Here is a 13,784-nt window from a genome sequence, read left to right as displayed (position 1 = left end):
GGAGGGGAAGCTCAATAAGCCAGACATTGAGCTCATGTCAGAAACAATTCCTGTCCCCCTTACTAGGGAACCCACTTGGATACTGAGCTACAATGGGCTACGTCTGAGCAGGGGTTGTAGGTTATATCCATGCATAGTCCTTGCTTGGATAAACAGTCTCAGAGAAGACACCTGTGCCCAGATATATTTGGACGTTGTGGGGCTCCCTGTCCCCTCTAGGTGATACTGACTTTTCTTTCCTTCATATGATTCCTTACATTCTGCCGAAGGCTTGGTTATGGGTCTCAGCATCTGCTTTGCTACACTGCTAGGTAGAGTCTTTCAGGTGCCTTCTGTGGTAGGCTACTGTCCTGTTACTTGTTTTCTCCTACTTCCAATGTCCATCCCATTTGTCTTTATAGATGAGGATTGATCATCTTACTCCTGGTCCTCTTCCTTGTTTATCTTCATTAGGTGTACATATTTAAGTATGTTTATCCTATCTTATAGGTTTAGTACCCACTTATTAGTGAGTATATACCATGTGTCTCTTTCTTCTGGGATATCTCACTCAAGATGATTTTTCTAGATCCCACCATTGGCCTGCAAAATTAATGATTTCCTTGTTTTTAATTGCTTAGCAGTATTCCATTGTATAAAAATACCACAATTTCTTTATCCATTCCTCCATTGATGGACATCTGCGTTGTTTCCAGATTCCAGATTCTGACTTTTACGAATAAAGCTGCTACAAATATGGTTGAGCAAATGTCCTAGTTGTGTACTTGAACATCTTTTGGATATATGCCTAGGAGTGGTATAGCTGGATCTTGAGGTAGCACTATTCCTAATTGTCTGAGAAAGCACCAGATTGATTTCCTTAGTGGTTGTACCAGTTTATATTCCCACCAGCAATGGAGGAGGGTTCCCCTTTCTCCACAACCTTTCCAGTATGTGTTGTCTCTTGAGTTTTTGATCTTGGACCTTTTGATGGGTGTAAGGTGAAACTCAGGGTCGTTTTGATTTGCATCTTTCTGATGGCTAAGGACATTGAGCATTTCTCTAAGTGTTTCTCTGCCATTCTGTATTCCTCTACTGATAATTCTCTGTTTAGATCTATTCCCCATTTTTTAATCAGATTGCTTGATTTGCTGCTTTTTAACTTCTTTAGTTATTTATATATTCTGCATATCCATCAGATATAGGGTGAAGATCCTTTCCCAGTCTGTAGGCTGTCCTTTTGTTTTGATGACTATGTCTTTTGCTTTACAGAAACTTTTCAGTTTCATGAGGTCCCATTTATTGATTGTTGCTCTTAGAGCCTGTGCTGTTGGTGTTCTGTTCAGGAAGTTGTCTCCTGTGCCAATGAGTTCCAATGTCTTACCCACTTTTTCTTCTAACCAATTTAGTGTATCTGGTTTTATGTTGAGATCTTTGATCCACTTGAACTTTAGTTTTGTGCAGGGTGATAAGTATGGATCTATTTTCCTTTTTCTGCGTGTAGACACCCAGTTGGACCAGCACCATTTGTTGAAGATGCTGTCTTTTTTCCATTGAATGGATTTGGCTTCTTTGTCAAAAATCAAGTATTCATAGGTTTGTGGGTTTATTTCTGGGTCTTCTATTCAGTTCCATTAATTCACCTTTCTGTTTCTATGCCAGTACCAAGCAGTTTTTATTACTATTGCTCTGTAGTACAACTTGAGGTCAGGGATGGAGATACCTCCAGAGGATCTGTTGCTTTACAGGATTGTTTTGGAAATTCTGGGTTTTTTGTTTCTCCGTATGAAGTTGAGAATTTTTCTTTCCAGGTCTGTAAAGAATTTTGATGGGAATTGCATTGAATCTGTAGATTGCTTTTGGCAGGATGGCCATTTTCCCTATGTTAATCCTACCGTTCAATGAACACAGGAAATCTTTCCATCTTCTGATGTCTTCTTCAATTTCTTTCTTCAGAGACTTGAAGTTTTTTTCAAACAGGTCATTCACTTGCTTGGTTAGAGTCACCCCAAGGTGATTTATGCTATTAGTGGCTATTGAAATAGTGTTTTTTCCATGATTTCTTTCTCAGCCCTTTTGTCTTGGGTATACAGGAAGGCTTCTCATTTTTTTGAGTTAATTTTGTATCCAGCCACTTTGCTAAAGGTGTTTATCAGCTGAAGAAATTCTCTGGTTGAGTTTTTGGGGTCACTTATGTATACTCTCATATCATCTGTGAATAGTGAAACTTAGACTTCTTCCTTTCCAATTTGTATCCCCTTGATCTCTTTTAGTTTTCTTATTGCTCTGGCTAGGACTTCAAGTACTATGTTGAAGAGATATGGGGAGAGTGGACATCCTTACCTTGTTCCTGATTTCAATGAGATTGCTTTAAGCTTCTCTCTGTTGAGTTTGATGTTGGCTATCGGCTTGCTGTATATTGTCTTTACTATGTTTAGGTATGTGCCTTATATCCCTGATCTCTCCAAGACTTTAAACATGAATGGGTGTTGGACTTTCTCAAATGCTTTTTCAGCATCTAAGGAGATGACCATATGGTTTTTCTCCTTCAGTTTGTTTATGTGGTGGATTACATTGATGGATTTCCGTATGATGAACCACCCTTGCATGCCTGGGATGAAGCCTACTTAGTCATGGTGGATGATATCTTTGATGTGTTCTTGGATTTGGTTTGCAAGTATTTTATTGAGTATTTTTGCATCAAAGTTCATAAGAGAGATCAGTCTGAAGTTCTCTTTTCTTGTTGGGTCTTTGTGTGGTTTGGGTATCAGGGTGACTGTCGCTTCATAGAATGAGTTTGGTAATGTTACTTCTGTTTCTATTTTGTGGAATAATTTGAAAAGAATTGGAGTTAGCACTTCTTTGACGTTCTGGTAGAATTCTGCGCTGAACTTTCTAAGACAAACAGGAATAGTGCTTCCTCCAGACCCAGCTATACCACTGCTAGGTATATACCCAAAGTTTGTTCAAGTACACAAAAAGGACACTTGCTCAACCATGTTTATAGCAGCTCTATTTGTAATAGCCAGAACCTGGAAACAACCCAGATGTCCATCAACGGTGGAATGGGTACAGAAATTGTGGTATTTTTATACAATGGAATACTACTCAGCAATCAAAAAGGAGGAAATCATGAAATTTGCAGGCAAATGGTGGGATCTAGAAAAGATCATTCTGAGTGAAATATCCCAGAAGGAGAAAGACAAACATGGGATATACTCACTTATATAGACCTATAAGATATGATAAACATAATGAAATCTATACAGCTAAAAAAGATAATCAATTGAGCGGACATGGGGTAAGATGATCAATCCTCGTTTAGAAAGACAGATGGGATGTGCATTGAACGTATGACAGGAGTCTACTGAGCACATCTGAAAGACTCTAACTAGCAGTGTTTTCAAAGCAAAGACTCATGACCAAACCTTTGGCAGAGTACAGGGAATCATAAGAAGAAGGGGAGTTAGCCTGATGGGGAAAGGATAGGAGCTCCACAAGGACCAAATATATCTGGGCACAGGGTCTTTTCTGAGACTGACATTCAACCAAGGACCATGTATGGATATAACCTAGAACCTCCACTCAGATGTAGCCTGTGGTAGCTCAGTAACCAATTGGTTTCCCAAAGTGAGGGGAACAAGGACTATTTCTAACAGGAACTCAATGACTGGCTCTTTGGTTTCCCCACCCCCGAAGGGAGGAGCAGTCCTGTTAGGCCCCAGAGGAGGGCTTTGCAGCCAGTCCTGAAGATACCTGATAAAACAGGATCAGTTGAATGGGGAGGAGGTCCCCCCTATCAGTGGACTTGGAAAGGGGCACGGTGGAGATGAGGGAGGGACTGGGAGGGAATGAGGGATCGGGACACGGCTGGGATACAGAGTTAATAAAATGTAACTGATAAAAAAAAACAAAATAAAATAAAAATAAATAAAAAAAAAGAATTCTGCGCTGAAGCCATCTGGCCCAGGGCTTTTTTTTTTTTTTTTTTTTTTTTTTTTTTTTTTTTTTTGGAGGGGAGGCTGTTGATGGCTGTTTCAATTTCCTTGGGGGATATAGGGCTGTTCAATCTTTCTACCTGATCTTGACTTAATTTTGGTAGATGGAATCTATCAAGAAAATTGTCCATTTCTTTTAGATTTTTGAACTTTGTGGCAAATAGGCTTTTGTAGTAACACCTAAGATTGTTTGGATTTCCTCATTGTCTGTAGTTATATCCCCCTTTTCAGTTCGGATTTTGATGATTTGGATAGTTTCTCTCTGCCTTTTAGTTAGTTTGGCTAATGGTTTATCTATCCTGTTAATTTTCAAAGAGCCAGCTCTTGGTTTCATTGATTCTTTGGATTGTTTCATTTGTTTCTAATTGGTTGATTTCAGCCCTGAGTTTGATTATTTCCAGCTGCCTGCTCCTCTTGGGTGTTTCTGCTTCTTTTTTTTCTAGGGTTTTCAGTTGTGCCATTAAGTTGTTTGTATGAGATGTTACAAACTTCTTCTTAAAGGTTCTTAGTGCTATGAATTTTCCTCTCAGCACTGCTTTCATTGTGTCCCATAAATCTGGGTATGTTGTGTCTTCATTTTCATTGAATTCTAGGAAGTCTTTAATTGCCTTCTTTATGTCATCCTTAACCAAGCTGTCATTGAGAAGTAAGTTGTTAAGTTTCCATGTGCATGTAGTCTTTTTGCTATTTCCATTGTTGTTGAGGTCCAGTTTTAGTCCATGGTGGTCAGATAGAATACAGGGGATTATTTCAATCTTCTTGTATCTGTTGAGGTTTGCTTTGTGACCAAATAGATGGTCTATTTGGAGAACGTTCCATGAGGTGCTGAAAAGAAAGTATACTCTTTTGAGTTTGGGTGAAAAGTTCTGTAGACATCTATTAGATCCATTTGAATTAGGACGTTTGTAAGTGCCTTTATTTCCCTGTTTGGTTTCTGTCCCTTGGTGATAGTGGGGTGTTGAAGTCTCCCACTATTAAGGTGTTGTGATTGATGTGTGATTTAAGCTTTAATAATGTTTCATTTACAAATGTAGGTGCTCTTGTATTTGAGGCACAGATGTTCAGAATTGTGATGTCCTCTTGGTAGATTTTTCCTTTGATGAGATTGTAGTGCCCCTCTATGTCTTTTTTTATTATTTTTGGTTGAAAGTCTATTTTATTAGATATTAAGATAGCCACTCCTGCTTTTTTTTTTGGGGGGGGGGGTCCATTTGCTTGCAAAACATTTTTCCAGCCCTTTACTCTGAGGTAATTTTTATCTTTGTTGTGTAGATGTGTTTCTTGGATACAGCAGAATGTTGGATCCTGTTTCTGCACCCATTCTGTTAGTCTGTATCTTTTTATTGGAAAGTTGAGTCCATTGATGTTGATAGATAATAATGATCATTGAATGTTATTTCCTATTTTTGTGGAGTTGGTGGTGTTACTGTGATTCATTGCTTGTTTTCTTTTGATTTTTGTTGGGAAATTGTCTATATCCTGTTTTCTTGGGTGTAGTTGTTTTCATTGGATTGGAATTTTTCTTCTAGTATCTTCTGTAGGGTGGGTTTGCTGTTCAGATATTGCTTAAATTTAGTTTTGTCATGGAATATTTTGTTTTCTCCATCTATGTTGATTGAAAGCTTTACAGGGTATAGTAGTCTAGGTTGGCATCTGTGGTCCCTTAGGGCCTGCATGATATCTCCCCAGGCCCTTCTGGCTTTCATAGTTTCTAATGAGAAGTCGGCTGTGAGTCTGATAGGCCTACCTTTATATGTTACTTGGTCTTTTTCCCTTGTTGCTTTTAGAATATTTTCTTTGTTCTGTAAATTAAGTGTTTTGACTATGATGTGGCGTGAAGAGTTTCTTTTCTGGTCTAGTCTATTTGGTGTTCTGTAGGCCTCTCGTATGTTTGTCATCTCTCTCTTTATGTTGGGGAAATTTTCTTCTATGATTTTCTTGAAAATATTTTCTGGACCTTGGAACCTGGAATCCTCTTCTTCCTCCACTCCTATTATTCTTAGATTTTGCCTTTTCATGGCGTACTTGATTTCTTGGATGTTTTGTGTTTGGGATTTTTCCGATTTTACTTTTTCTTTGAGAGAAGTATGAATTTCTGCGAGTGTATATTCAGCACCCTTGATTCTGTCTTCCATCTCTTGTATTCTATTAATGATGCTTACCTTGGTGGTTCCTTCTCTTTTCTCTAAGTTCTCCAGTTCCAGGGTTTTCTCAGTTTGTGTTTTCTTTATTGATTCTAATTCTGTTTTCATGCCTTGCACCATTTCCTTCATCTGTTTGAATGTGGATTCCTGTGTCTCCAAGATGGTCTCTATTTTTTTGTTTGTTTCCTCTCTTAATGCCACTACTTCTACCTCCATTTGTTTGGCTATATTTGCCTGTGTTTCTTTGAGAGCTTCGTTCACTTCATTTCTCTTTGTTTCCATTTGGGAGGCCAAATCTTTGAGAGATTTATTTGTTACCTCTTTAACTGTTTGAATCTGTATGGTTATTTCTCTGAGAGATTTGTTGGTTTCCTCTTTATGTGCCTCAAATAACTGGATAATCATAGCTTTAAAATCATTTTCTTGTGTTTCTGATGAGTTGGAGTATCCATTAATTTTGGGGGTTGCTGGTGAAGCCATGATATCTTGATTTATGTTGGTTGTGTTCTTTCGCCAACCCCTGGCCATTTGGTTACCTGTAGTGTTCACTGTTTGTTCCTGGATTCTGCAGATCATACTGGTCTTTCTCTGGTGTCTGGAGAATTCTTCAGGAAAATGAGAGAGGTCCAATGGTTTTAGTGTGTGCATTGGTGATTCAGCTATACCTGTAGGAGGAAAGTTTGCAGGCGCAGAAAGGCAATGCGGGGTAGCATGTGTTTGAGCGTGTGCGTGTAGGTGTGTCCTAAGGGACAGGGTGTTGGAGAATAAAGAGGCCTTCAGTGTGTGAGAGGGGTGCCTTGTAGGCACTGAAGGTGTTGCAAGCGCTTAAGGGATCGTAAGGTCTATTGAAGATTGTGGGCGCGTATTGTTTTTGCAGGTCAGCTAGGCTTTGGTGGCTATTCAGCTGGTTATCTGCCACTGAGGAGTTGGACAGCCCATACAATCACTGTCTGGGCAGCCCTGTGTAGTCAGTACTGCCACTTACACAGACTTGGGGTCTGGGAAGGACTGTACTGCGGATCTGAGTCTCTGTGGATTGCACTCTTTGGGTGTACGCTCCGGCAGGGTTGGGTTTCCGGGGGCACGTGCACTCCACTCCAGTGGGGCCCGGTTGTGATGGTGGGGGGTGTGCTCCAAGGGTCTGGAGCTCGGCAAGCGGGCACTAGGCAGGGATTGGGCTCCTAGGACTTTTGCTCTGAGGGGTGTTGTTCAGAGGGCGGTTACAACTCTCGGCTGCGGCTAAAGGGCCTGAAGCCCTGCCTCTGCTGTCTTGGGCCCCAGGCACTGAGCTTTTTAGATTTGGGATCGAGGAGGGATTGTATTGAAGAACTGAGTCTCTTTGGTTGGCGCTCTGTGGTTGGGCCTGTACTCTGGCGCTGGCACTGGGTGCTTTCCGGTGTGGCGGGGTTTCCAGAGGTGTGTGCCCTACTGCGGGGCAGGATTTCTGGTGGTGGGTGCACTCAGCGGGGCGGGTTTTCTGGAGGGATGTGAGCTCTGCTGCACTTCTTGTGGTGGGCTCGAATCCCATGGGGTGGGGTGGGGGATGGTCCTCGGGTCTGGAGCTCAGGAAGACGGTTCTAGGTGGCCCGGAGTGTGGGCTCCTCAGATGTGTGTCTGAGGGGTGGTGTTCAATGGGCGGTTACAGCTGTCTGCTGCGCTAAGGGGCCTGCTGTCTTGGTCAGTGCTCAGCTACCTGGTGCTGTGTGCAGGTTTCCCTGCATGGGAGGGAGGCCTGGACAAGGGAAGCACCCTACTTTGTTCCCAGAGAAATCCGTGCCCGATCTAAATCTACAAGCACTCCACGCTTCTGCGGTGTCCCCTCTCCTTTAGAAAGCCCAGAAGTCCAAATTCTAGTTTAGATTTTCTCTCCACTCACCAATTTCAGAGATTCATGTCCTCCACCTCTCCAAAACGGTGCGCTCTGTTCGCCACCATCTTGGAACCCTCAACCTGTCATTTTCAATAGGTGTACCTAATATGTTGAAAATACATACTCATTGTCATGAAATATTTCCCCAAATCCCTGACCTGCTAATATAGATTATTTCACTGTGTATGATTAGACTCCAGAGAGTTATTGTGATTCCATGTGATAAATAAGGATGTGTGGAAGATTTGGTACAGAAATGTAAAATGACAGAACTATACATTCTTAGGGTAGAAGAAGAAACATTCCAGTTGAAATTGCCACTTTACTCATAAGCGATTTAAGGCCAGAAGGTGAAAATCCTTTTTGGAGAATGAAAACCTCTGGAGATTGTATCCTTCCTTAAGGGACTGGATTTCATTTCTGGTGCCCTCTCTATCTTTACCACTGAGAGTTACAGAGTCATCTTACAGTCCTTCTATCCCTCATCTCCCATCCCCCACCTCTCTCTCTCCCCCTTTTCTCCCCTAAAACCCTTTCCCTCTTCCCTTTTTCTCCCCTAAAACCCTTTCCCTCTCCCCATGCCCTTTTCTCCTTTCCTTCTCCCCTTCTCACCTCCATACCTCCCCACTCCTTTCCCTCCATCACTTTTTCACCCCATGCCTTCTCCTCTTCCCCCACCTCCCCTCGACCCCTCTACTCTTCTTCATTCCTCCTTCTCTTCCTCATTTATGTCCCCTCTCCTCTGTTTTTACTGTTCCCTGCACCTCAGTTCTTGATTTTTTTTTTTGAGACAGGGTTTCTCTGTAGTGCTCACTGTCATGGAACTATGTAAATCAAGCTGTTCTCTAACTGTTTTTAGCCCAGACTAGCCTTGGCCTTAACTGTGTACATAGGCTAGCCTTGAATTTTAGATCCTTCTTCCTCAGCCTTTTGAGTATCTGGGCTTACAGGCCTATGCCACAGACTTGATTTGATAGTATTTTATTGAGTAAATTTGCCTATGTGGCATCAGGATATGGGTCTACAGATTCCACACCCAACATCCTTCCCTTAATATTTGCCTTCTTTTCCCCTTCCCTCCATTGCATCTGACTTTCCCTGCTCTTTCGCCCTCCTTCCTCCCTGCCTCCTTTTTTATTTCTTTTGACTTCACAGTTTAATGTAGATTAGTTGTAAATCTACTCTTCTCATGCTTCAATCTCCTTTGTACTGTAGATTTTAAAAATATCTTTAGTGGTTAAGCAGGGCTCATAGGGGCTCACAGAGATTGAAGAGACAAACACAGACCCTATACACTTCTGAGCTAAGGCTTCTGTGTATGTATTATGGTTGTATATCTGGGTGGTTTTGAGGGACTCCTAATAGTCAGGGTGGGATGTCTCTGACTCTTTTGCCTGCTCTTGGGACCCTTTTGCATCTACTGGGTTGCCTTGTCCAGCCTTGATATGAAGGTTTGTGTCTAGTCTTATTGCAAGTTGTTATGCTTGTTTAGTTCATATCCCTGGAAGGTCTGCTCTTTTCTGAAGGAAAATGGTGGATGATGGATCTGGGGGAGAGGAGACATGGAGTGGGGTTCTGGGAGAAGCGAGGGTGCGGGGGACTGTAATAGGTGTATACTGTATGAGGGAAGAATAAATAATGTTTTCTGATTTAGTGTGAATATCCCTAGGTGTTGTATTTGTACTCTGTGTGACTGATAATCTGTTCAATAATTACAGTTTTGCTGACAATATTACAGAAAAAGTGATGATTGCCAAACAATGTAAAATTGTGTTTGCAACCAACAAGTGCCTCAAAGCTGTGTTTATCATCATGTACAAGTGAAAAACACTTCAAAGGAAAAAAATAGATCTTTAGTGGTTTAGAGGACCTGTTACTCTTGCAGAGGACCTGAGTTGAATACTTGGCACCTACATAGTGGGTCACAACAATCTGTAATGCCAATTCCAGGGGATCTGGCTACCAAGGGCACAAGGCATGCACATGGTCCACATATATCCATGCTGACAAAAAACTCATATATATATATATATATATATATATATATATCTGTGTGTGTGTGTGTGTGTGTGTGTGTATAATTTTTAACTCTTTAAATTTGTTATAAGGATAATTCTGATTTTGTAAAAGTGGCCTGGCAAAGTTCTTTGCATTGCAATTTTTGGAATGATTTCAGAAAATTTGAGGGGAGTTTTTCTTTAACTGGTTTGTAGAATTTCAGCTGTGAACTTGATGATTCAGAACATTTTTTACATAATTTTATTTTTTAGTATTGCTCATTATACTTACTTTTTTTCTTGATTCAAATTATATAGTTTGTATATGTTCAGAAATGTATCCTTTTCTTTTAAGTTTTCCAGTTTGGGGTATATAATCATCCATAGTATTTTCTTAAGCTCTTTGGTATTTTGTTTCCAAGGTCTTTTTTTTCATTTAGTTACTTATTTGTCAGTTCTTAGGTCTTTTTTCTTTGTTAGTCTGGCTAAATATTTATCATCTGTATCCTTTCAAAAATCAACTCCTTTATTAAATTTAATTTTATTTATTTTATTATTAGTTACATTTTATTAACTCTGTATACCAGCTGTATCCCACTCCCTCATTCCCTCCCAATACCACCCTCCCACCCTCATCTCCTCCCTGCCCCTTTCCAAGTCCACTGATTGGGGAGGACCTCCTCCCCTTTCATCTGACCCTGTTTTATCAGGTATCTTCAGGACTGGCTGCAAAGTCCTCCTCTGTGGCCTAGCAGGACTGCTCTTCCTGTGGGAGGTGGGGAGGTCAAAGAGCCTGCCATTGAGTTCCTGTCAGAAACAGTCCTTGTTCCCCTTACTATGGGAAATCAATTGGTTACTGAGCTACCACAGGCTACATTCGAGCAAAGGTTCTAGGTTATATCCATACATGGTCCTTGGTGGAGTGTCAGTCTCAGAAAAGACCTCTGTGCCCAGATATATTTGGTCCTTGTGGAGCTCCTATCCTTTCCACGTCGTACTAACTCCCCTTCTGCTGAAAAAAAAAAAAAAAAAAACTCCTTTTAATTGATCTTCTACATTCTACATTACATTTACATTTTTACTTTTATTCATACCTTAATCTTTAATATTTCCTTCTACTGACTTTGAGTTTGATTTGTTCTTGCTTTGTTTTTAGTTATTCTTCTTTGAAACTCTGTTGAATATAGCTCATCAATGTGTGTTTAAACTTGCCTCTTTCATCTCTTCCAGAACAAAATGCTGAGAAAAATCCTCTAGAAGGAAAAGAGAAAGATGCGAGTTCTTTCCCCAGAAGGTTATGGAAAGGAGAATCATTATGATGAAAATTATGGGGATATTCTTCTACCTCTACAAGTCCAGGACAGTTACAGAAACATGAACATAGAAAATGTTTGTAGGGACTTTCAATTACTATAGTAAGTAAGAGGAAAGCTGGCTTGCATGTTGTATCCCTTAAGTTTGTACAACTTTCTCACTGTGTAATTTTTCTCTTACTTCAATAAAAAAAAGTAAGCAGTGATAGAAGTCCTACTTAGCTCAGAGGGATGATTATCATTGAATTAGGACTGGTCTTTTGAATAGACTTTGTGGTAATTCGAAATATTTATAAATAGCTCTCTCAATTTTTTTACAATAACTCTTAAACCTTCAAAGTCAAAGAAGAGGATGGCACATCTTATGTGGAATGCCAAGATATAATTCTTTCAGAGGAAGAAATGTGCAGTAACAGACCAGATGAAGCCTAAGGGAGCTGGTTCAAGGTCACACTGAGTGGCAGGACAAGATGGCGGCGTCAGGAGGACACTGTGTCTGAGGAACAGGACAACATTTTCTGTACAGCGACCAAGTGACTGAACTCTGGACCCTAAAACAACAGCAATCATGTTTCCCAGGTGAAAGGAAATGCCCACGGAGTGGAAATCAGTCTGGTCCACGCTCAGGTCACCCAGCCAGAACCCGGAAGAGATCCCGGGTCCCACAGGCACTAGGTCACCAGACCAAAGCCACATGCCTGCGTGTCCTGATCACCTTCCCAGGCTGATTGGTGGGCACAAAAACCACCAGAGACGGGGAGTCCTAGTCGAGAGAAAACCCCACAGGGAAGGAAGGAAACGGTACTGATTTGGGTCACCCAGTCTTTCCCTGGAAAAAGTCTCACAGACCTGCAGGTATGAGTCGCCATCACTGAACTGGGCTCCAGCTGCAGGCACAGGCAGTTACTACACACCATGTCTCCAGCACAGAAAATGCTGTGCACTACAGGGCACCAGAACCTGGGAGTCTCTGTCGGGAGAAAGCCCCACAGGGAAGGAAGGAAACATTATTGACTTCAGTCAGCTAGTCTTTCCCTGGAAAAAGTCTCGCAAACCGGCAGATACGACCAATTATCACTGAACTGGGCTCCAGCCGAGAGCACAAACAGTTGCTGCGTGCCCAGCTCTTCGACACAGACAGAGCTGTGTGCCCCTGAGCACCAGAAACTGGAAGTCAATGTTGGGAGAAATCCTCACAGGGAAGGAAGCAAAGGGGACTGATTTAAGCCACCCAGTATATCCCTGGAAAAGGGCCCGCAGACCAGCCCAACCCAGGGAGCTGCTGTGCGCCAGATAACCTGCTGTAATGAGGAGAGAGGTACCCACCCACCACAGATTACAGCTTGGGTACTTGGGCACAGAGCCCCAACCTCAGACCTACAAAAGCCCAGGATCCCCGAGATCAACCGCCAGATACTGATCCAAGGGGCAACCAGTTACCCCTAACAAAACTGACCAAACCACAGGACACACAGGTTACAGCACTAAATTTACAGCAAGAAACCAAGAAGCAGGGCAGCTGTCTTCAGGATTTCTTCAGGTGAGAAGAGAGCCCTCTCAACTAACAAGGACCACAGTTACCACTTAGGTCTCTATGCCTGAGGTGAGCAACGGCAACTCCTGAAAAATACTGGCCATCCAATGACTATACCCAAAAAGCTAAGAAGGCTTCCTTCAGGAAAACCATCTTCCTGCCAAGGGGATTCTCTCCACCACAGGATCCCAGGAACCACCAGAAACTAACTCCAAACACCCAGGATAGCCCAATGGGTAGAGGCCAGCATAAAAGCTCAACCAACAAAAGCCAAAGCAATATGGTATCTCCAGAATCCAGTAATCCAGGGGCAAGTAGCCTTAGAAACCCCAGCATAATTGAAATTCAAGAAGATGACCTAACATCTATGCTCTTGAAGAGGATAACAGAGGAAACAAATAAAATGTGTAAAGAACTAAAGGAAAATAAACTCAAACAGGTTATGGTCATCCATAAAGAAATACCGGAAGATGCAGCCAAACAGTTTGTGTCACTGAAAGAAATAAAAGAAACAGAGGAACGTTCAAACAAACAGCTAAAGGAATTGAAGGAAAAACAGGAAAATACAGTCAGACAGGTGAAGGAAATCAAAGGAACAGCTCAAGATCTGAAGATAGAATTGGAAAAATTAAAGAAAACACAAATGGAGGAAATTGTAGAGAGAAAGAACTTAGGGAAGAAAACAGGAAATACAGAGGTTAGCATAACCAATAAACTACAACAGATGGAAGAAAGAATCTCAGGTGTGGAAGATACAATGGAAGAAATAGATGTATCTGTCAAAGAAAATGTTAAATCTAAAAAATTCCTGACACAGACTGTCCAAGATTCAAGACAACATAAAAAGACAAAACCTAAGAATAATAGGAATAGAGGAAAAAGAAGATTCCCTGCACCAAGGCCCAGAAAATATCTTCAACAAAAATTGAAAATTTCCACAACTTAAAGG

Source organism: Meriones unguiculatus, chromosome X (assembly GCF_030254825.1).
Source record: "Meriones unguiculatus strain TT.TT164.6M chromosome X, Bangor_MerUng_6.1, whole genome shotgun sequence".
Classification (NCBI taxonomy): domain Eukaryota; kingdom Metazoa; phylum Chordata; class Mammalia; order Rodentia; family Muridae; genus Meriones; species Meriones unguiculatus.
Note: the sequence above shows the minus strand (reverse complement) of the source record.